Source organism: Bidens hawaiensis, unplaced genomic scaffold (genome assembly GCF_021521415.1).
Source record: "Bidens hawaiensis isolate Kalapana, Puna unplaced genomic scaffold, B.hawaiensis_p1.1 tig00027239_1, whole genome shotgun sequence".
In the NCBI taxonomy this organism is placed as follows: Eukaryota; Viridiplantae; Streptophyta; class Magnoliopsida; order Asterales; family Asteraceae; genus Bidens; species Bidens hawaiensis.
In genome coordinates, this window is record NW_027494397.1 from 119,318 (window position 1) to 142,974 (window position 23,657).

The window sequence follows — 23,657 nt, forward strand, 5'->3', positions numbered from 1 at the left end:
ATCGACTAGTAGCCACACTATGTGGGTTTTACCAACTTACTACACATCGTTTTAAATAAATATGTTATTCATCACAAGCTAAACGAGTACTTTTTTTTTGGTTTATTTCCGTTAGTGTTATGAACGTAACCGATATTGACAAATTTGCGTCGCTGCACCGCCGCCTCTCTACAGGCTTGTACCTAGTTGTAATAAAAGCACAAGTCTTAGCGGACTTCATGACAGAAGTACCCGAAGCAAAATAAGTTCAAGAGATTCGAACTAAAGAAAAAAAGACAGGTGCATGTGCAGCGATCTTGTTTACCAATGGGTCTTCCAACAATGAAGGTTCACGAGCGGGTCTAGTCCTAACTAAGACAAAGGATTGGAATTAAAAAATGCCCTCCCATAGATTTACAGAGCTCAAGAAATGAGGTGGAGTATGAATCATTCTTGGCAGGGTTGAGGACAGCAAAGGAATTGAAGGTGGAAAAACTTTACACATTTGACAAAGAAGGAATTAGTAAAGGTCTTGAAGGATGGTTTGATCGAGGAGCTTAAAGTTTAAGATGTGATAACAAAGGAAGAACCAAGTTAGATGACTCCAATAATGGAGTTCTTGAAAGAAAGAAAAGTTTAAGATAAAGGTTTGGCAGTATGTGATAGAAGATGGAATCCTGTTCAAAAAGTCATCTCTCTCACCCCCTCCTCAGGTGTGTTGTCCCATAACAAAGCAACTACCTAACAAGAGAAGAACATGAAGGCATATGCAAAACATATTCGGGTAATTAGTCGATAGTAACCAAATTGTTGAACCGAGGTTACTACTTGGTCATAATGCATCGTGACAGTACCACCGACGAAATAACAAGTGCAAAGGATGGTCTGGTAACAATCACATCAGCCATCAGGTCGGTTAATCCTCAAGTGATGAACGAATATCGTGGGCCCCTTTTTAGAAGACAAATAAAAAGGGAATATGTGACTGATTTTTTTGTTTTATTTAATATGTAATTAATCATTTTAGAAATAAAATGTAAATTTCCGCTGATACGTATGTTTGGCAAAACTAGTTGGTAGCTGTAACTAGAAGCTGGTGGCTGAAAGATGTAGCTGGTAGCTGTAACTTTTTAGATATATTTAGATGTTTGGCAGATTAGCTACAGCTTTTAATAAAATGTATAAAATTACTAAAATGTGCATAACTATAAACAATAATAGTAAATGTATATATTTTGAAAGGTTATTTAAGTAAATTAACATACTAAAAGCTTGTAGCTATTTCTAAACGCTACTAGTATAAGTTTTAAGCTTTAAGTTTTTTCTCCTGATCTAAAAGCTTCAAGCTCCTTGAACCAAACAAGGCTTTTAATTGAGTATGAGTTTTTTTTAAAAGATTGAAGCTTGAAGCTCCTAAAAGCTCATAAAAGATTCGTGCCAAACATACCCTAATTCGTAAAATACACTTATTCATTATTACCTATTGGTGATCAAGAGTACTGCAATATTGGAATCAACCATTAAGATAATATTTGGTATGTAGGAATGAAATAAAAAATGGAGTAAGTTATATTGTGAGGGAATAAAAAAAATGTGTTTGATTAGTTAATGAAAAAAAATGTTTTTAGTTAGTTAATGAAATGAAATTATTTATTACCAAGTTCATTCTATCTTCACCGAAACACCCTGAATTCATTTTTTTCCACCCCTTGTTTTTTTTTTTCATTCAATTTCCTCTTTCAACCTAAATCACCTTACCATACCACCCACCACCATCATCGTCGCCGCCGCCACCCACCACCACCCGCCATTGCTACCGTTTGTGCCACCACTACCCATTGATATCCACGATTATCGTTATGCCGCCCAGCATTGATACCAATCATCACCTCCGGCTATCGCCACCACAATTAACACATCCTGCCACGACCAACCACCATTACGTAACGTGTGTCACCCCCCATCGTTGCCCACCAATGTCACCACCCACCACCAATTACCATTACCACTTGTCGCCCACTCTCACCACTGTCACCGCCGCCAACCACCATCACATCCCTCCATCACCACCCACCACCACAAGCCATGACTACCACACCCATTACTACCACCACCATCGCCATATTTTATTTATTTATTTTTTCCTACCTATGAACAATACAATGTAATTATTTATTCCTTTCTTATGTCGTAAGTAAATATATCAATGGAGGATAATGATCCAATTAATTCATTTGGTCATTCTACTTTCTTGTCTATTTCTTTATCTCATTCCAAACAAACAGTATTCATAGCTACTGCCCACTGAATTGGACTTTGGAACCGAATTATTGAATTTGTTATGCAAATTGAATTTTTTTGGGCTACGTTAAGATTCTCTTTCTTCAAAAGGGTTATTATGGGGCTTTTTCCCAATTTTGTTTATACATAGTGTTGTTAATGAGTGTATTGGTTTGATAAAATCCATAATGTGCTGCTTTGATTCTTTATTTTCTCCATCTTTTATGACTCACTATTTTTCTGATTGTTGAACGAGTGTGATGTTAACAAGCGTACTGTTAACGAATGTGTTGTTAGCGAGTGTGCTGGTTTGTTAAAATCCCATTTTGTGCAGTTTTACTTTTCCATTTATACCATCCCTTTTGACTGACTAATCTTCTGATTGTTGAAAGAGTGTGCTATTAACGAGCGTCATGTTACTAAATGTGTTGTTTTCAAGTGTTATTGTTAACAATTGTACCAGAAGAGCGCCAATAGAAGATGAGTATAGGAAGAATCTAATTTATGCAAATACTTAATCTTATATTATATATTTTATTAAAATATTTGATGTTGAGTTTGATTCTCACTATCTTTGTTACTAGAAGGGATGCGAATAATCTGAAACCAAATTGAATTGCTATAAATAAAAAACAACAGAATGACGATATTGCTCATCCTTATATAAAAAACATATATGTCTTTCCAAATTAATTAGAACCGGAAATCATGAATATGAAAGGCCATGATCTATTCTCATGTTTTTTTACATGATCTCTTAAGTCCTGACCTCCTGTTTTCTACCTCTGGTCTGGTATCTCTTTCTTCTTTTTTCACCTCGATCTTGATCTTCCTGTTACTGTAATTTGGAAGCTAATTTCATTACGTCTGGAGGGTATACATAACAAGTTCTATCTACCATTCATCTAAATCTGGATTACAAAGTAATTACTTAGTTACTAAATGATCGTAATTATATTGTGTGTGGAGGAAATCGATAGATACATGGCGGCTAACTTTGTGTAAGATTGTTAATTTAGCTAACTACCACTCTACTTGCTAAGTAAGAGCTTTTACTACTTAATTTTGAGTTGATTTTTTGTTTTAATTTGATGTGTTTCAAATTGAAGCTGTACCAATCAAGAATTCTTTCTTCGTCTACCATCGTTGCTACCACATGTCTTCCTCCTATGGTTGTTTTCTTCAAACCATTGCTATCTACTTCGGGTAGCCACTGTTGATTCCGTTTTCTGAGTGTGCTTTTGGTGGTTGCTGCTTAGGTAATTGTTTTTTTTTTCCAGCCTTTTCATGCTACCTTAAACTTATTTTTTTCTTACTTTCTTAATTAACAAAGATTAGTTCCTATAGAATATGTTGCAATAATAATAATTTAAATAGGTAGTTATATGTGTTGTTGCCATTGTGATTGCTTAGGTTATTTTCCTTACCGACATATTTAACGTTTATATATATGATTGTATTAGGAGAGTGCTGTCTTGATTGACGACTTTGTCGACCACCATATAGGTATACAATATTTTAATATAAAAAAGTTCATATGATCATTTTGTTGGAATTACGTGTGCCCGAGACACATACTTATACTAATGTGGCTAACTGTGTTTGATCCAAGTCGGGTCATACCCAATAACAAGCTAGACGACACCAAATGTATTCTTTAATGATTTGATCATTTAAACGAATACCGAACACTACGTGTTTAGAAAATTGGTTTTCTAAACAAACACACTTGAGGATTTAAATAAATTATCTGGATAATTTGTTTATATAAATTAATTATTTAATTGGTTAAATAATTACATAAATGTATGTGCATTTTATAAAATGAGTTTTATAAAATAATTGGAGATGTTTTAAATGGTTAAAACAAAACAAAAACAAAAAAAAAAAAAAAAAAATAATATCAAAACCGGCCACCCCATGTGGGTGGAAGGTTTGTCCTTTTATGCCTTGTCTCCATGTGATGACAACTTTATCCATCTCCAATAAGATTACATGCATTTTGGGGTCTTGAGTGTGTGCATTATTATTCAAATTTTGAATCAAGAAAACCTATCTATCTCTCTCTCAAACTCACGGCTCAAGGTGGGCAATTTTGGGGGTCTTTGGGAGCTCATATAGTGTTCAATAAATCCTAGCAATCACTTGGTGTTGTCTCAAATAGCTTGGGGTATCACACTCTTGAGGTCTTCTTCTTTGGAGGCTTGCCATTCATCCACCATCATCTTCAACAACTTGCTTGTTCTTCTAAAGGTAGAAGAAGGTACAATTTACATTTTGTGAGCATCTTGTTCTTGTAATTTTGATCCTTGTTCATTGGGTTTTAGTTTTAACATAATGGTATGTTTATAACAAGTTTTAAAATCTAAGCTTCCGTTGCGTTTTCTAGTTAAATTTGGTTAACTTGAACTTTGATAATCTTGTATAAAACCCAACAATGGTATCAGAGCCGGTTACAAGGACTTATGCTCCTTGCATGTTCATAGATTTCGGGTTTTTTCATGGGTGAAAAAAGGGGTCCGAAATTTTTGGTGGATTTTACCCCTCATGGTTTTGTAAGATCTTGACATGCATGCAAAGATCTTAGGAAACCATTATTAACATTTGGATGTTGAAAAAAAAAAAAATAAAAATAAAAAAAATAAGATTTGGCCGTAGCCTCTTGGGGGGGGGGGGGGGGGCCGATTCTTTTGGAGTTTTTGGGCATTGGTTGCTTAGGTTGCATGCTTAGAACATTTGGTATGTTTGGATGTGTCATAACCGAAACCTAGACCTTGGATGTGTTGATTGTTGTTTGTGTATGTTGATTATGTTTATTATTCAATATGGTTGTAATAATTCATAATCTTAGGCTTGTGTAATTTATTTATTCATAAGTTGGTTTGTAATAAATAGATTAGTTGCATTTTCTTTTTTTTAGAAAAATATGTATTAGGATACATTTTGTAAAAATTGAAGATGCAAGAATTGGTGGATTTGGGCCTTGGACCGAAATTTTGGGCTTGTTGGGCCTCACCGGCCCATCATGGGATTCAAGCCCATTAGGCCCATAAATTTCACTCTTGGGCCCAAGAAGACTTTTGGAAGTTTGGAGCCCATTAACAAGCCCAACAAGAACACAACAACTTGGAAAGGATACTTGAAGCATTTGGATGCAAGGTCAAGTGGGAGTCAACATTCCATCCTTGTGTCATGTTTTGTCCCTTAGGTGTGACTTATGACCTATACTTGTTTCGGCTAACAAGTATGGTCAAACTTAGCGGTTCTCGGTTATGACTATATTTTGCATGTGTTTGCTTGGTTGTTTGTTTTACTTATTGTAATGTGTGGTTGATAGATATTAGGATATCCAAACCGTCACATAGGAACGACAACAAGCATAAAACGGGTTCTAATATATATTTGGTAATATCGCGTCAATTAGTTTAATTAAATGGGTTTATTAAAACTAAGCGATTACTCACATATAATAAAATTGGTTTTATTATAACTTGAACCTTGAAAATTGGTTTTCAAAATCGCCATATTACTAAATGCATGTTAGGATATGGCATAATGTTTTTCAAACTAGAATATTGGAAAACTTAAAATCCCTTTTTCATAATTACCAAGGAAACAAGTCTTACACCATCCTTTTGTATGACACTTAACGTATTAGGGAACTTTAAATGGGATAAAGGTCACCTAACCATTTTGAGCAAACTAATATACTTAGGGTAATATTAACATATTTGTGGGATAAAGGTCACCTAACCACTTGTATGTTAATCTTACATGTTTATACAAGTAGGACGACTTGAATTGGAAACCATGTGATAAAGGTCACCTAAGCATGGGGTCCAATGGTGTTGATGGGATAAACATGCCAACACGAAATAAGGATTTCGAATGGTCCCATACCTCTAGAAGTTGCAAAGGGTTGCAATTGTCAAGATTGACTACCTTGTTAAATCAAATAACGGGATAAAGGTCACCTAACCGAAATTTGATTTATCGTTGGATTCTAGAATTTAATTATTATTTTAAAATTTGGAATAAAAGGGTATTAATAATTAAATTGTTTATAATACTAAAATAAAACTTTGTTAAATTTTGTAGATGGCCGCTAACAATGCAAACACCTCTACCCATAACACCCGTAACCTATCCTTAAGAACCATCCTTGAAAAGGATCGTCTAAACCATAATAACTTTATGGATTGGTATCGCAACTTAAGAATAGTTCTCAAACAAGAAGAGATATCATATGTCTTAGACGATCCCATTCCCGATGAGCCTAACGTGGAAGATGAGGAGGCGTATAACGATTGGGTCAAGTACACCAAAGATTCGGTGCAAGCCTCTTGCCTCATGTTAGGGACTATGATTCCCGAAATCCAAAAGGATTTCGAGCATCATGGGGCATACGACATGATAACTCAATTGAAGGAAATGTTTCTTCAACAAGCTAGAGCGGAACGTTTCGAAACGGTTCGAGCGTTTCATGCATGTCGTATGGAGGAAACCCAAAGCGTCTCATCTTATGTCCTAAAGATGAAAAGCTACATTGAAAAGCTTCGTAGGTTGAATTGTCCCGTCTCAAATGAGTTGGCTACGGATTTGATCCTCAACTCTTTGACCAAAAGGTTTGAAACCTTTGTCATGAACTATAACATGAACGGGTGGGACAAAAGCATTGGTGAGCTTCACGCAATGCTAAGAACGGCCGAAGCGGGAATGGGTAAAAGGGTTTTACCCGTTCTAACAATCAATGAAGGGAAAAGGGGACATAACTCCAACCCCAAAGCAAGTGCTGCTAAGGGCAAGGGCCACGTCCAAGGAAAGGGAAAGAGGAAAGCCATCACGCCCATCAAACCGAAGGAAAAGAAGCAAAAGGTTGCGGCGCAAGATCCATGCTTTGAGTGTGGAGAGATAGGTCATTGGAAAAGGAATTGTCCGACCTATCTCAATGCGTTAAAAGATAAGAGGGATGCGGGGCATACCTCAGGTATTATCTTTACTATACATATTGAACTAAATGTTATTTCTTCAAATACATGGGTACTTGATACCGGATGTGGAACTCACATTTGCAATTTGTTGCAGGGGTTCAAAAGAAGTAAACAACTCAACAAAGGGGACATTAGTCTCTTTATGGGCAATGGAGCAAGAGTTGAAGTCCAAGCCCAAGGAGACTACTTGTTAAAGCTTCCAAGTGGTTTGGAAGTAATTTTGAAGAATGTTTTGTATGCTCCTAAGTTAAGGAGAAACATTATTTCCGTGTCTCTTTTAAAACAATGTGGCTTTGATCTTAAATTTATAAATTGTGATATTCATGTTTTGATGAATGGCATGTTTTATTTTAAAGCTATACCCATGAATGGTATATATGAAATAGATCAAAGTGGTATGTCACATAGTAGTTCAATGTACAATGTCAACACCAAGAAACTCAAGAAGGACTTGGGTGATTCCTATCTTTGGCATTGTCGCCTTGGACATATAAGCAAGAATCGCATGCAAACTCTTCGCAAGAGTGGTATTCTAGAAACAAATGAGTATGATTCATTTGATGTATGTGAATCTTGTTTACAAGGCAAAATGACAAAGCAACCCTTTAATAAAACTTTTGAAAGGTCAAAAGAATTATTGGGTATCATACATTCGGATGTATGTGGTCCTTTTAGACCAATGACTAGGAATGGTGAAAGATACTTCATTACCTTTATTGACGATTATAGTCGATATGGTTATGTGTACTTAATGAAACGCAAAGATGAAGCTTTTGAAATGTTCAAAGACTTCAAAACTGAAGTAGAAAGACAACTCAAGACCACAATCAAAGTACTTCGTAGTGATAGAGGAGGTGAATACCTAAGTGGTGTTTTTCAAGATCATCTTAAGAGTTGTGGAATTATTTCACAACTTACTCCACCTGGAACACCACAACATAATGGTGTGTCTGAAAGGAGAAATCGTACCCTATTAGATATGGTTCGATCGATGATGGCTAGAAGCACTTTACCTCTATCATTTTGGGGCTATGCTTTACTTTCCGCTGTTCGCATATTGAATATGGCTCCAACCAAGAAAGTGGAGAAGACACCTTTTGAAGTATGGCATGGAAAGGCTCCATCGCTATCATTCTTAAAAGTTTGGGGTTGTGAAGCTTATGTAAAGCAATACACCCCAAACAAATTAGAAGTCCGATCCACTAAGTGTATCTTTATAGGTTATCCTAAAGATGATTTAGGATATTACTTTTACGATCCTAGTGAGCAAAATGTTATTATTGCTCGAAAGGGTAAGTTCTTGGAAACTAAGTTCCTTGAGGAAGGAACTAATAGTAGAACAGTGAAATTTGATGAGGATCAAGAATCACAAGATGATACACAATTGGTTGATACTAGCACTCAACAAGAGGTTGTTGAAAGTGATCAAGTGGTTGATCAAAACACACAAAACGTTCGCAGATCTGGTAGAATTAGCAATCCACCTGAAAAATATGGATTTTTTGTAGAAGGTTGCTACGTGGTAGATTCGGATGAACCGACCACATACCGTGATGCAATGTCCAAGAATGATTGTGACAAATGGCTTGAAGCCATGAACGTTGAGATGCAATCCATGTATGACAACCAAGTTTGGGAATTGGTTGAACCACCACTCAACTCCAAAGCTGTTGGAAGTAAGTGGGTTTTCAAAAGGAAAACTGATATGCATGGAAACTTGGATACTTATAAAGCAAGACTTGTAGCTAAAGGTTTCACTCAAACTCAAGGGGTTGATTATGATGAAACTTTTTCGCCTGTGGCAATGCTAAAGTCTATTAGGATATTATTTGCCATAGCTGCACATTATGATTATGAAATCTGGCAAATGGATGTCAAGACCGCTTTCCTAAATGGATATCTTGAGGAAGATGTCTATATGGTTCAGCCTGAAGGTTTTGTCGATCCAAAACATCCTAATAAAGTATGCAAGTTAAAGAAATCAATCTATGGATTGAAACAAGCATCTAGAACTTGGAATCATCGTTTTGATGAAGAAATCAAAAGTTTTGGATTCATCAAGAACGCTGATGAGGCTTGTGTGTATAAGAAAGCTAGTGGGAGTATAATTACCTTCTTAGTATTGTATGTCGATGACATTCTACTATTTGGAAATGACATTCCAACCATGGAAAGCGTTAAGGCTTGGCTTGGAAGTAGATTTTCCATCAAGGATCTAGGTGAAGCTGCCTATATTTTGGGAATAAAGATCTATAGGGATAGGTCAAGGCGCTTGATAGGTTTGAACCAAAGTACATACATTGATAAGATCTTGAAAAGGTTCAAGATGGAAAACTCCAAGAAAGGTTTTGTACCTATTCAAAGAGGGACCATATTGAGTTCAGCTCAATGTCCAAACTCAAAGGGTGAGCAAGAGATGATGAAACAAATCCCATATGCTTCTGCTATAGGATCCATCATGTATGCGATGATATGTACTAGACCGGATGTGTCATGCGCTTTGAGCATGACAAGCAGATATCAACAGAATCCAGGAAACAGTCATTGGATGGCTGTTAAGAGCATATTGAAATACCTTAGGAGAACTAAGGATATGTTTCTGATATATGGATCTGGTGAGGAGGAACTCGCTATAAAAGGTTACACGGATGCGAGCTTCCAAACTGATCGAGATGATTCTCGATCACAGTCTGGGTATGTGTTCACTCTTAATGGAGGAGCTGTCTCTTGGAAGAGCTCAAAACAGGAAGTGGTAGCATTGTCCACTACAGAATCAGAATACATCGCCGCTTCATTGGCAGCTCAGGAAGCTGCATGGTTGAAGAAATTCATTACTGATCTAGGGGTGGTCTCTTCCATTCAAGACCCCCTAGAAATCTTTTGTGACAACGAGGGTGCGATTGCACAAATCAAGGAACCTCGTTCGCACCAAAAGACAAGGCACATAGAGCGGAGATTCAACTACATAAGGGATGAAGTTGAAAAAGGAAAGATATGTATTCGCAAAGTTGGAACTGATCAAAATCTTGCGGATCCATTCACGAAGCTCCTAGAAAGACCGAAACATGAGCGTCATGCGAGTGGCTTAGGACTTCGATATTCTAGTAATTGGATTTGATCTATTTTGTATTAAAGTTTAAAAGACTTTTGTAATTTAACTCTTTTATATGATTATGGAATCTTGAGTTAAATTCTGATTTTGCATGTTTAATCCATGAATAAGTTATCTTATTCTAAAAGTCCGTAGTCGATCACATTTGTGGGAACAAATATGAAGCAAGACTATTATGAACTAGGATTGGTGGATATTCATAAGGAATGAATATGGAGCATAGGTTTGCTGCCAAGGTTCATAGATATTTGTGGGATACAAATATTGGACTGACCCGCTCTCAATATTACTACATGGAGTCGATTGACTTGATCATTAGTAATTTTGAGTAAAGGAGAATTTCATATTATCCTTAGACCTGAGATGTATACTGGGTCTTGATTTTCACCAAGTATTACACTTTGACTCTCCCCTTCGCTATTCGTAAAAGATGGTACATAAGGATGAGCTCAGGTGGAGTATAAAAGTGATAGTGAGAGGCGTATACAGTCAAGAAGGAATTTGTTCCTCTTATGTGTTGAGAGTTTAGATGTCTAAGGCCTGATAAAGTTGAATTGTAAAGAGAATGATCGCCTATGTCTCTTAGATCCAACATGACATCTAGTAACAAAGGGATATAATGATAGATTCACCTAAATCATATCAAGTAAGGAACTTGAAGGGATGATGTTATTGAATGGCACTTCGTCAAACACATTAGGGGTGGTGAACTGTTGTTAGGCGGTATTCACCACTTGCATTAATTTTCTATGTATCTCGTGCAAGTGGGAGATTGTTGGAATTACGTGTGCCCGAGACACATACTTATACTAATGTGGCTAACTGTGTTTGATCCAAGTCGGGTCATACCCAATAACAAGCTAGACGACACCAAATGTATTCTTTAATGATTTGATCATTTAAACGAATACCGAACACTACGTGTTTAGAAAATTGGTTTTCTAAACAAACACACTTGAGGATTTAAATAAATTATCTGGATAATTTGTTTATATAAATTAATTATTTAATTGGTTAAATAATTACATAAATGTATGTGCATTTTATAAAATGAGTTTTATAAAATAATTGGAGATGTTTTAAATGGTTAAAACAAAACAAAAACAAAAAAAAAAAAAAAAAATAATATCAAAACCGGCCACCCCATGTGGGTGGAAGGTTTGTCCTTTTATGCCTTGTCTCCATGTGATGACAACTTTATCCATCTCCAATAAGATTACATGCATTTTGGGGTCTTGAGTGTGTGCATTATTATTCAAATTTTGAATCAAGAAAACCTATCTATCTCTCTCTCAAACTCACGGCTCAAGGTGGGCAATTTTGGGGGTCTTTGGGAGCTCATATAGTGTTCAATAAATCCTAGCAATCACTTGGTGTTGTCTCAAATAGCTTGGGGTATCACACTCTTGAGGTCTTCTTCTTTGGAGGCTTGCCATTCATCCACCATCATCTTCAACAACTTGCTTGTTCTTCTAAAGGTAGAAGAAGGTACAATTTACATTTTGTGAGCATCTTGTTCTTGTAATTTTGATCCTTGTTCATTGGGTTTTAGTTTTAACATAATGGTATGTTTATAACAAGTTTTAAAATCTAAGCTTCCGTTGCGTTTTCTAGTTAAATTTGGTTAACTTGAACTTTGATAATCTTGTATAAAACCCAACACATTTAAATTTTGAAACATTAAAACCAATCTTCATACATTTGGTGCAGGATGAGTGGATTTGAAGATACTCAAAATTTGGGTTCCAAATGTCGCGTATTGGAATTTGGCATGATAGCTTTATTGGATGGCAAGTGCCGACGTTGATTCTAAATGTATTTGTTTACGCCTTTACGGTTTGCGTGTTAGTGTTTTCTGATACAGAGGTTTTTTTAAGTTCACCCTGTTGATTTAAAACGGGTTCAATCGATATAATATGTTTATTAATTTGTTTGAATAGGATGGTGGGGACGATACATTTACAAAGGATTTTATATTGGCAGGTTAAGATATTAGTGATAGACGAATGAAGATATTGACAATGGGCTGAAAATATGCTTATTACGTCTCAAAAGGTATTTAATTTCTGTAAATTTGAATTTCTTGCGGCAACGCGCAGCGAGTAAAAAATAACTCGAATCGACCATGTTAAGAGAAAACAACATAACCCGTGTTGACCCATCAAAAAGATCAATATGAACCCCAATCGACCCATTAGAGATGCAATATAAGCCACAGTCGACCCGCTGTTAAAGAGAACAATAAGACATTTGAACCGCTAACGTGAATCGATCCGTTAGAGATAAAACGTAACTCGAGTTCGACCCGTTAGATAAACCATAACTGATTTGACCCGTTAGAGATAACCGTTTTGAGTTAGACCCATTATTAAAGATAGCCCGAATCGAACCATTAAGAGATACAACATAACCCGAACGACCCATTAAGAGGTAAAACGTAACCCAAATTGACCCGTGAGTGATAAAACATAGGCTGAGGTTGACCCGTTAAAGAGAGAATAAATGGCATGAGTGCTTACCATTAGGTTGACCCGTTGATAAAACATAAGGTGAATCGACCTGTTAGATATACAGATAACCTGCCTTAGAAAAAATTGAATTTTAGGCATTTTATTTATATGTGCTACCAGTTAATTGGTTCTGTACTGGGTCATGGGTGGCTGTCTTAATAATGAGTTTGAAGATGCTGCATCTTTTTGCATGCTTTCATAATATTAAAATTAATTATTTTAGCACAAATAATTTGTTGATAAGTCGTTTTTATCCCTTAGTTTAAAAAAAAACATTCAATATGTTGATAATACGTTGGTTTTCACTTTTCAGGTTTCAAGGTCAAAAGGACCTAAGGACCTGAACGATAGTGATTTGATTCATGTATCGGATCGTAATTGTCTTATCCCCGTTTTCTCAAGTAGTTGATTCATGTCAGCGGATTTACAAGTACATTAATGTTAACAGTGTATTTTGTAAGTAACATGTAGGTTCAAAACCAAATCTTTTGTTCTTATATGACAGGGTTTTCCTATGGTTATGCTATCACGCACAAACATATAAAAAAGGGCTCGCGGCAACGCGCGGGTTAAAAACCTTGTTTTAATAGATTGACAATGATAACTATTAAGAACGATATAGTTTATGCAAAAGGTGTTTTATGAGTTTAAACGAAGTGCTACAGAGATACTGATGTATTTAATAAACATGATCAACACAAACAAGACCAAAATCATAGACTGTGACCCAATATCTACAACTAGTAGAACCCGGAAGCTCTGATACCAATTGTAGGTCCCTTGGTCGGATCTAACAACAAGTCTACTTTGATCAACCTCTACACTAGCTAGCGGAAATCACTAGTGATGACCGAGATCTCGGATCTTGTTTGGTTATTATTTGCACCGTGAGGGTAGAGAGAATAGAGAGTTTGAACTATGGATAAGATTAGAGAAAATAGCAAAAAAGGTTGTTTGTGTATAAGTAACACACACTATATAAAGTGTGTTCTCATACACTATCATCTATTATTCACGGCCCATTTGACTATAATATACATGGCCTTGGGCCCAAATTTTCAAATAAACACAAGTCCAAGTAGCTAACGAACATAAACGATACATATCAAAAAAATACGATAGACTAATACGAAAATGGGCCTAACAATCCATCAACATACACAATAATACTAACATACAATACCAAAAGAAAATAATTAGTAATTCACATGCATTAATATACACATACAACCATAAACATGCAGACATACACATTTATCAATTCAACCATCAATCCATTGATACATCCATTAGTCTCTCCATTAACCATCCATCCTTCCATCGATCCATCCACCATTAATTTGTCCATTGATCTGTCCATCCATTGTTACATCCATTCATCACCATCTGTCAGTTCATCCATCGATCCATTGATCCATCAGTTTCTCCAGCCATCCATCGATCCATTAACTATCTATCAATCCATCCTTCCATCAATCCATCCCTCGTTGATCCGTCCATCGATTCGTCCATCCATTGATTCATCCTTTCATCGACCATCCACCCATCCATCCGTTGATTCATTCATCGATCCATCCATCCATACATACATCCACCTTCCCACCCATTTATACATGATAATACAAACATATTAAAGAAAAAGAAAATAATTAGTAAAACACATGCATATAAAACATATATAAAGTTGAAAAAGTAGTTTTAATATTATATATTTTTTATTTATCAATCACTAATAAAAAAGAATAAATAAAATTAATTTAATCTTTAGCAAGGACATTTTGTCTTAACATAATGATTTATTTATTTACTTTTGATTTTTTTTACTTATTAACCAATAATAAAAAATAAAAAATAGTAATTCAACGACAACAAGTAGTTTAAACAGGATGATTTATATATTTTTTTATTTTTTTTATTAATTTATCAACCAACAAAATTAAAAGAAAAAATAGTTTAAGCTATAGCGACGACAAGTCGTTGAAAAAGGGTTCAAGTTGGCGTCAAATTTTGCAAATCCCTCTGAAAGTTTGGCTGACCCTATATCGACAACGTGTTCATCGATACAAGGTATAAGATGTAGAAAGTTTGAACAATCCTCTATCGACGAAAATTCGTCGATAAAAGTTTAGTTATAGCGACGAGTAATGTTCTTGATATAGCCTTGGTCGCTATAGGGTTATGGGAACCGACAACCAATTTTACAACAAGAGTGACAATAAAAAACTAGAAAGGTTTGTCATGTGCTTTAGTAACTCAATAGATCTCATAATATGCAATTTTTCTTCTTATTCACAGCCTGTAATTACCATGCTTTGTAGCCTAAGAGGCTAAGACTTCAAGACAGATCAAGAAAATTGCATTGGATAATCATATTTTTATAAGGAGTGTTAGGAACAAAGCGGCGATGCGGAAGCAACAACACACATTCTCAAACGATACACATAATATGAAAATAAACGAACACAACACAAGATGTAGGGCTAATATTCTATATTAGTATTAGGATTGTGTATGTCTTTATATTAGCTTATAGTCTGTGAATTACGTACCTCAGTACATATATTTTGTATCAACGAAATGTTAAAATTGGAGAAATTGGGACCTTAAATAAAGGGTTACTTAACCCATTTTTCCACAACAAACTCTCTAATATCTCTCTCTGATACCACTTGTAGGTCCTCTTTGGGATGGATCCAACAACCTTACTAGGATCAAACCGTGTTGTTAGTTAGCAGAAATCACTAACAATACTCAGATCTTGGATCTTAGTTTTTATAAACAAATAATAGAAAGATAGAAAGATAAAGAATTTGGTGTTTGGTGGAGAGAGAGTTTGTCCTTTATTTCCAAGTGGGTATTATTTCAAAGTGAGATATCGGAGAGTTTGCTGTGTAGAAATGGGTAAAGTGACCCTTTATACTGGGTTCCAATTTCTTCAACTTTTACATTTCGTTGATACAAAAAAAAAACGTACTGAGGTAAGTAATACACAGACTATAAACTAATATAAAGACATACACAATCCTAATACTAATATAGAATATTAGCCCTGCATCTTGTGTCTTGTTCGTTTATTGTGATTTCCGCTAACTAACAACATGGATTGATTCGAGTAAGGTTCTTAGATCCATTCCAAAGAGGACCTACACAAGAGTTTATGTGGTTCGGTCCTAGCGAAGAACCTAGATTCACAGGCTGCAATTAGGTTATTTCACTGATAGGTGCTTCAAAAGTCACTTATTAAAATTACAACCAATAGGTAAATATATAGGCCTAATTATGGTTTCTAACATAGTCCCTAAGATAACTCTCTAATGGTTTAATTAGAACAGACCCAAAAAAAGTGGGAACCAAACTTTAAAGCAGAAGTAAAATATGCTTTCAGTCCCTTGATTTGAGTCCCATCAAACATGGCAGAACCATCTAATAAAAATAAATAATAGAAATCATTACCATCTACAGGTTTATTGATACTAACTGTCTAATCCGCTTTCAAAAAGACACATCCAAAAACCACCTTTAGATGGAAATTGTGTTTAAACTTTGAACATGATCAAGAGATAGATGGTGCATAGAATAATACCTCTTTAACTAACATTTATTTGGCTTCAACAATACTATACTATGCAAGATACATATGCCCGGTTGATAGGTCCACTTTTAAACCTTCAAACAACTATTTAGCTCTACTAATATTAAAATATTCTCTCCAAAGATAGTCATAAATGCAGGGGGGCGGCTCAAATTTAACCGAATGAATTGGGAATTTTTAGCATGTGATTTTCCTTCAACATATCCAGCAAGATCAAACATATTAACATAACAATTTATATATATCTAAAACATAAATAGATAACGGTTATCTTTATTTTTATAAGTTTATTGCGGCATGGCATTCCGACATTAGTGGGCACATATAAATAATCATTTGAACGTTTATTTAAGTTGACATATTTCATATTTCGCGGATGGTATGCATATCAATAATGTACAATTATTTCACATAATAATTCCATAAAGGTCATGCATGCACCAACGGTCGAATATCAGTAAGCTTGGTTGGTGTTGATAGGAAAGAGTCTAATCTTCAAGCCATATTTTATCTGTAATATAACCGAAACACTAGCACATACATCATGACCCTCCACCAACTCCACACGGTAATGACAAATAATTGCACTCGCCACCATTTTCATCTGAATCAAACCCATTTCTTTACCCAAGCATGCCCTTGGCCCTGCATGAAACGCGGGAAACTTGTATGACGGTACATGCCTCATCCCTCCACCACCCGAAAACCATCTTTCGGGTCGGAACTCCATCCAATCATCCCCCCATATCTCTTCCATTCTTCCCATTGAATAGAAAGATGATATTATCCTAGTATGCTCATCAACAGCATGCCCACTTGGGAGGACATCAGCTTTTGATGGAGATTTGTGCTCCATAAAAACCGGCGGGTATAGTCTTAAAGCTTCGCATATACCTCCATGAAGATAAACCAATTCTTGCACCTCCTTTAAGCCCCAACTTTCCCATCTACGAGAAGGTATTTTTCTCTTGATCTCATCTCTGATCTTCGACTCTACAGACGGGTTTTGCGCAAGGAGATAAAAGAAGCATGAAAGTGTTGTGCTTGTGGTGTCTCTCCCTGCGAACATTAGATTTAGTATAGTGTCCTTGATGAACTTTCTTGAGTTTCCTTGAAAACCCTTTAACAACAATGTTGACAAACTGAACCTATTTTCCTCTCTTTGTGAATGCAAACGCATGTATACGAATTCATCAAAAGCCTTGGAACCTTCAATTAGTTTCTTCTCCTTGCCCAACCCTAATCTATTTTGCAACTTCCAAACTCTTTCCGGCAGCAAATGTCTCCACGCAAGAGCTTCTTTGACGTCCGTGAAAGCCTTCTCACATGGAATATAAGGTAAACCAATGGACAGGCTTTCTGGGTCGTACTCTAAAAGCAATATACATATAGTATCAAAAGAGAACCTTTGAATATTTCTTGCAAATCCGTCTCTTGATGTCGAGAGGAAACGTGATAAAGGAGAGGGAGAAGCCCTTTTTCCACTTTCTTCTTTATGGTTGTTTCCAAAAGAGTTGGAAATTCGGGGTGTCTAAGGAGAGACATGGTTGTTTTTCGATGGACTTCCCATAACTCATGGTCAGTGTTAAAGATTCCTTCTCCTAGAATATCAAAGATGTTACGAAATTCGGGGCCTTTTGGATAATTGTTGAAGTTCTTGCTCAACATGTAATGGATGTTGGAAGGGTCGGAGGTGAACAACATGTCCATATTGGCAAACCAAGGACCTTTAACCATGAAAGTACCATTGGTAATTTTCAGTATGTGTGTGGCAAAATCATGTGGATGATTAAGGTTTAGGATGACGTCTGGGAGCATGCCAAGAAACGGCCAGTTAGTTATAGGTAGGCGCCTTCTCCGGTGTAGAAACACAGTGGCTGAAATAAAAAAGATGATGAAAAGTAGAAGCATGTTAGAGTAATATTCGATGGAAGCTGCCATAGGATTTTGAATGAAGGGCAATAACTTTGGAGAAACTTATAACCAAATAGACTGATGTAATGTTTCATTTTCTTTCTTTATTTTTTTTTATTTAATTCTATTTTTTGCATAACAGCTTGCTCGCTAAAGATGGAAGTTAAGGTAAAGTGTTCTGAAATCCTTGTTATATAGGACAGTACTATTTTGTTCGAGAAGCGTTCGAATAAATACAAGCAGAAAAAAAAATCTGAATTGCTTAAATAAGTGAAACTGCTTTTATAGTCCTGTTTAGTTTGTTTTTTTTTTTTTTTTTTCTTTTGTCAAAGACAAATTTTTTTTATTTTTCTAGGTTCCAACCAAGGACCTGTGGATATTTAACCCCTCGACGGTTATGTTTAGTAAACCATTATATTCTCAAAAAAACTACTGCAGTTTATACTTTATAGACAAGTATATATTTTGTTCTTAGAAACATATTTTATGATTTTACTATAAATAATTTCAAAGATATTATTATTTTATTTTTTATTGTTAAAATGAATCCTTAATATAACATTTATTTACTCGAATAGACTTCATTGAAAGTTACCTGTACCAACAAACCTTAAATGTGACTGCCATTTTGTTTTTTACTTTTTTTGAAAGCGAGAGTTAATTAGAACACCCAAGCAACCAGGTGCAAACAACAATTACAACCTAATTACAATAATTTAAAAATGCACTAGTCTTCACCAGAGATTAATTTGTGCTTGCACCTAATACAATTATACTATCAGAACCCAGGAGTTTTTGGGTCTGTTTGGTTTGGGGTAATGGAATAAGCGATAAAATGGAATAGGCGGGGGAATGGAATGGACGAGATAATGGAATTGATCATTACCATTCCATTGACGCGTTTGGTTACCATGTGAGAATGACATAAATTATTAATTTTTATTTTTTGGTAAGCTAGAAAAAGCCGGAATAAAATAAAAAAAGGTAGTGAGTGGCGGTGGGATGGTGGTGGGCGGCGAGCAGTTATGGTGGTGGTGGGTAGTGGGCGGTGGTGGCGGTGGCGATGGGCGGGGGTGATTAGTGGTGGTGATAGTGGGTGGTGGTGGCGGTGGCAATAGTAAGTGGCGGGCGGTGGTGATGGTTGGTGGTGGTGGTGGTGGGCGACAATGGTAGGCGGTGGTAGGTGGTTGGTGGTGGTGGTGGTGGACGACGATGGTAGGCGGTGGTTGACGACGATGGTAGGCGGAGGTGGGTGGTTGGTGGTGGCATCAGAGGTGTGGTGGGTGGTGGTGGTGTTTGGAGGCGGAGGCGAGTGGTGGTGGTGGGCGGCGGTGGTGAGTGGTGGCGGGCGGCGGAGGCGGTGGTGGTGTTGAGAGAACAGTGGGTAGTAGTGGTGGGAGGGTGGTGGAGGTGATATATATATTGTGAAAGAGGGATGAAATGAAAAAAAAAATAATGAGGGTGGATGAAATGAATTTAGGGGGTGTTTGGTAGGTGGGAATGGGGGAGGGAATGGAATAATCCATTCCATTGGAATGAAATTTGGAATGTTTGGTTGGTTATAATAATGGAATGACCTATTCCTTAGGGGATTCCATTCCTACTAATCCATTCCATCGCTACCCCCCGTTTTTATTTCATTCCACTCCTTCTAATCAACCCTCACAAAAAAAACCACCTCTGCAAATAACGAATTCGCATAACAAGGTACGTTCTTCATCAATTAATTTGTATTGCATGTCAGCTATTACGATTTCGTGATTCCTATTTACAAAAATTCATTGATCTATAACATCATGTTCGATCATCTGCAATGAATATGATGATGTTTCCAGATTTCATAGATCAATTCAATGATTAATTAAGGTAAAAACAATCAAAAATAGAACATAATAAATTAGGGCTTCTTTAAAATTGAATAACATAATCGTCATCTAAAGAAATATTAGCAAGAAGCAATAATTGGCATTTATATGTTATTAATTGATGATGTATGAATTACGAAAAACATAGGACATTAAAATATTAGCCATCATTGAAAGTAAAGAAGAATTATAATGTTATTTTATCAAATGATGATTGAAAGTGCAAAACTTGATAACCACATTTTTGTCTATTTTTTATTTTTTCATGTTAGCTCACATTTGTGTGTTTTACCAACAGTACCCCAATTTCCCTATGGTATAGAAAGTTCAAAACTATTATACCTGCTAATTAAGCATTTTAGGTGGTGTTTTGTGATTTATTTAGATGTGTGAATTATATATCAGTTAATATGTTCTGCAGGGTAAGGATCAAATGAATTTATATGTACTAACTCTAAACATGGTTTTTATTGAATAATATTGCAGTTATGTCTAGATTTAAACTGAACAAACAAACAAAAAAAAGGAAATTAGCTGCATTAAGCGCATTGTGGCTTCATATCCTAAGCATGGTCTCTTGGTATATTCAAGTAGTACAAACTGTTATTAGTATGCATATAGGTACGTGTCCAACTAGAGCTCGCTACAAGATGTTCTACCCCGAGAGAAAAGAATATATGCAAAGATTGGTGTATGAAAGTGATGACACGTGTCTTCATCAACTTAGAATGAATAGGACAGCTTTTGTGAAACTTTGTAATATGTTGGAGAGAGATGGAAATTTGAAAGCGTCTAAGTACCTTCAAGTAGATGAACAAGTTGCAATTTTCCTATACATTTTGGCACATCATGTGAAGAATCGAGTCGCGAAGTTTCAGTTTCGCCGATTAGGAGAGACTGTCAGTAAACATTTCAATAATGTGTTAGATGCTGTTATACGATTGGAAAGCGAACTATTTAAGAAACCGGAGTCAATATCAGAAACTTCAACAGATGAAAGATGGAAATGGTTCAAGGGATGTTTAGGAGCTATCGACGGGACACATATATGTATACAAGTTTCAGAGGAAGATAAACCAAGATACTGTAATCGAAAAGGAGATATAACAACTAATGTACTTGCTGCTTGCACACCCGACATGCAATTCATTTATGTATTACCAGGCTGGGAAGGATCTGCTCCTGATGGAAGAATACTTCGTAGTGCTATGATCCGAGAGAATGGATTGCAAGTGCCTAAAGGTAACTACTATCTTGTTGATGCCGGGTACACCAACGGAGAGGGATTCCTTGCACCATTTCGAGGTCAAAGATATCATTTGAATACTTGGCTGAATGGACGAAGACCGGAAAAGCCTGAAGAGTACTTTAACATGAAGCACTCAGCCGCAAGGAATGTCATCGAACGATGTTTTGGTGTTTTGAAGAAAAGATGGGCTATACTTAGAAGCCCATCTTTCTATCCAATTAGAACACAAAATAAAATTATACTTGCATGTTGTCTTATGCATAACTTTATTCGAAGAGAAATGGCATATGATCCTCTTGATGATGGTGAATATATTGACATAAATAATGATGCGGATGACGAAGATCTTGGGTCACATGTGGAACAAATTACTACGACTGGGACCTCGAATGAATGGACCAACTTTAGACAAAATTTGGCAACATCAATGTATAATGCATGGACATCTAGAAATCATTGATTTATTTAGACTACTTTGTTTTTTGTTATGTTACTTTGGTATTGTTACTTAGATGGTTTTTGTAAGATTAAATTTGAATACTTTTATGTGTTTGTTATATTATGTTGGTAATTTCAAAACATCTGAATGTTTTATGTGTTTTTATTAATCATACAACATTGATGTTTGGTGTGAAGATAATGGAAACACAACTTGATTATGAGAGAGGTCCAGGAAAGAATAAAAGAAAGTGGAATGAAAAGGAAGATGAGAAGCTTGTTGCAGCCATGCTGGATGTACTTAATTTGAGTCCTCATTACAAATCAGATAACGGGTTTAAACCTGGTTTCTTGCAAGCGGTGGAGAAGCAACTAGCAATTTTACTTCCTGAAGCAGGCATAAAGGCAAAGCCACATATAGAGTCACGTATAAAGACAATGAAAAATGACTGGGCTATTGTACATGATATGCTATCATGTAAGAATACAAGTGGGTTTGGCTGGGATTATAATAACGAAATGCTCGATGCTCCACAAGATGTTTGGAAAGATTATTTACAGGTATTGTATAATCATTTTTTATTGTAGTTTTTTTTATAGTAATCGCTACGGGTTTTCACGGTTCGGTTTAAAACGGTGAGACCGCCAATTCAGTCATCGGCTTGGTTTTAAAGTTGGTTTTCAAAATTTTTTGGGTCGGTCTGTTTTTTTGAAAATTTTAAATTGTAACAGACGGTCTGGCCTTGACTCGAAACTGGTCGATAAAAACCGTACCGGGCTGTAAAAGTATTATATAGCTTACTAATCTATATACTTCATTTTAGGTGCATACCAACTAATAAAGAATCAATAAAGTGAATTCAGCTAAGCTGCTGACTTTGTTTTTAAACCACATAGTAGTTTAGTTATAGACGCTGGTTGATTCTTTGAATACTGGTATGAAGTATAAGATAATATATTTTACCATATAGCATTATTAGCTTTGCTAAATTTTTTGGTTACAATGATTTTTGGTAGCTCATATCAAAAGAAACACAAGCAATTTGGGTGAACTAGAAACTTGAATTATTTTTTTTAAACGAGGGATGTTGTTGGTGAGGGTCACTCCATTATTATTATATTTTGATTTTGTTAATTCCGATCGTGTTGATGTGGCTTTTTAGGTGCACACAAACGCAAAAAGATGGAGAGGAAAGAAATTTCCTCATTACTGGGACTTGTGTAATGTATTTGGAAAGGATCGAGCAAATGGAAGAGATGCTCAAACAGCTGCCGATATTTTATCGGACATAAACAGAGAAGAACATGGCACTGAAGACGGATTGGATGATATATATGTTGATCAGCAAATAAACAGCCCCTCATATGCAACTTCTAGAGAAGAAACAAGCACACAACGAAAGAGAAAAAGACGCAACAATTTGGATCCTCTAATGAATAGCTTGAAAGAGTCAGCAGAAATAATAGGTGCAGAGATTAGGGGGGCTACGGACACATTCAGTAGAGTTTTTGGAACAGAAAGCAATAGAGAGGAAATGTGAAACAATCTTTTCGAGGAAATGAATAAAGTTGCGGGTTTGTCTATTCGTGATTGTGATAAAGCTGTATGTAAGCTCGCACAGAACGAGACGTTGATGGTAGTCTTTTATAAAGTCAGTGAAGACCGTAAACTTGGATGGGTGAGGAACATGCTTGACGAATCTGAATAGCGTGATATAAGATGACTT

General features: G+C 36.0%; 1 long non-coding RNA gene and 2 pseudogenes across 3 annotated transcripts; 2 read left to right on the forward strand and 1 right to left on the reverse strand.

The window, feature by feature from the left end:
- Positions 1 to 3,343: 3,343 nt before the first annotated feature.
- LOC143575014 (uncharacterized) lies at positions 3,344 to 13,387 on the forward strand. 3 transcript variants are annotated; one of them, XR_013142692.1, is made up of 4 exons: positions 3,344 to 3,765; positions 12,073 to 12,206; positions 12,303 to 12,417; positions 13,186 to 13,387. It is a non-coding gene; the product is annotated as an uncharacterized LOC143575014 (long non-coding RNA). The 3 variants fall into 3 exon arrangements; XR_013142693.1 differs by having other exon boundaries at positions 13,194 to 13,387; XR_013142691.1 differs by lacking the exon at positions 13,186 to 13,387 and having other exon boundaries at positions 12,303 to 12,598.
- Positions 13,388 to 16,837: 3,450 nt separating this feature from the next.
- On the reverse strand, positions 16,838 to 18,408 carry LOC143575015 (alkane hydroxylase MAH1 pseudogene; annotated as a pseudogene).
- A 3,550-nt stretch (positions 18,409 to 21,958) lies between these two features.
- On the forward strand, positions 21,959 to 23,657 carry LOC143575016 (uncharacterized protein At2g29880-like; annotated as a pseudogene).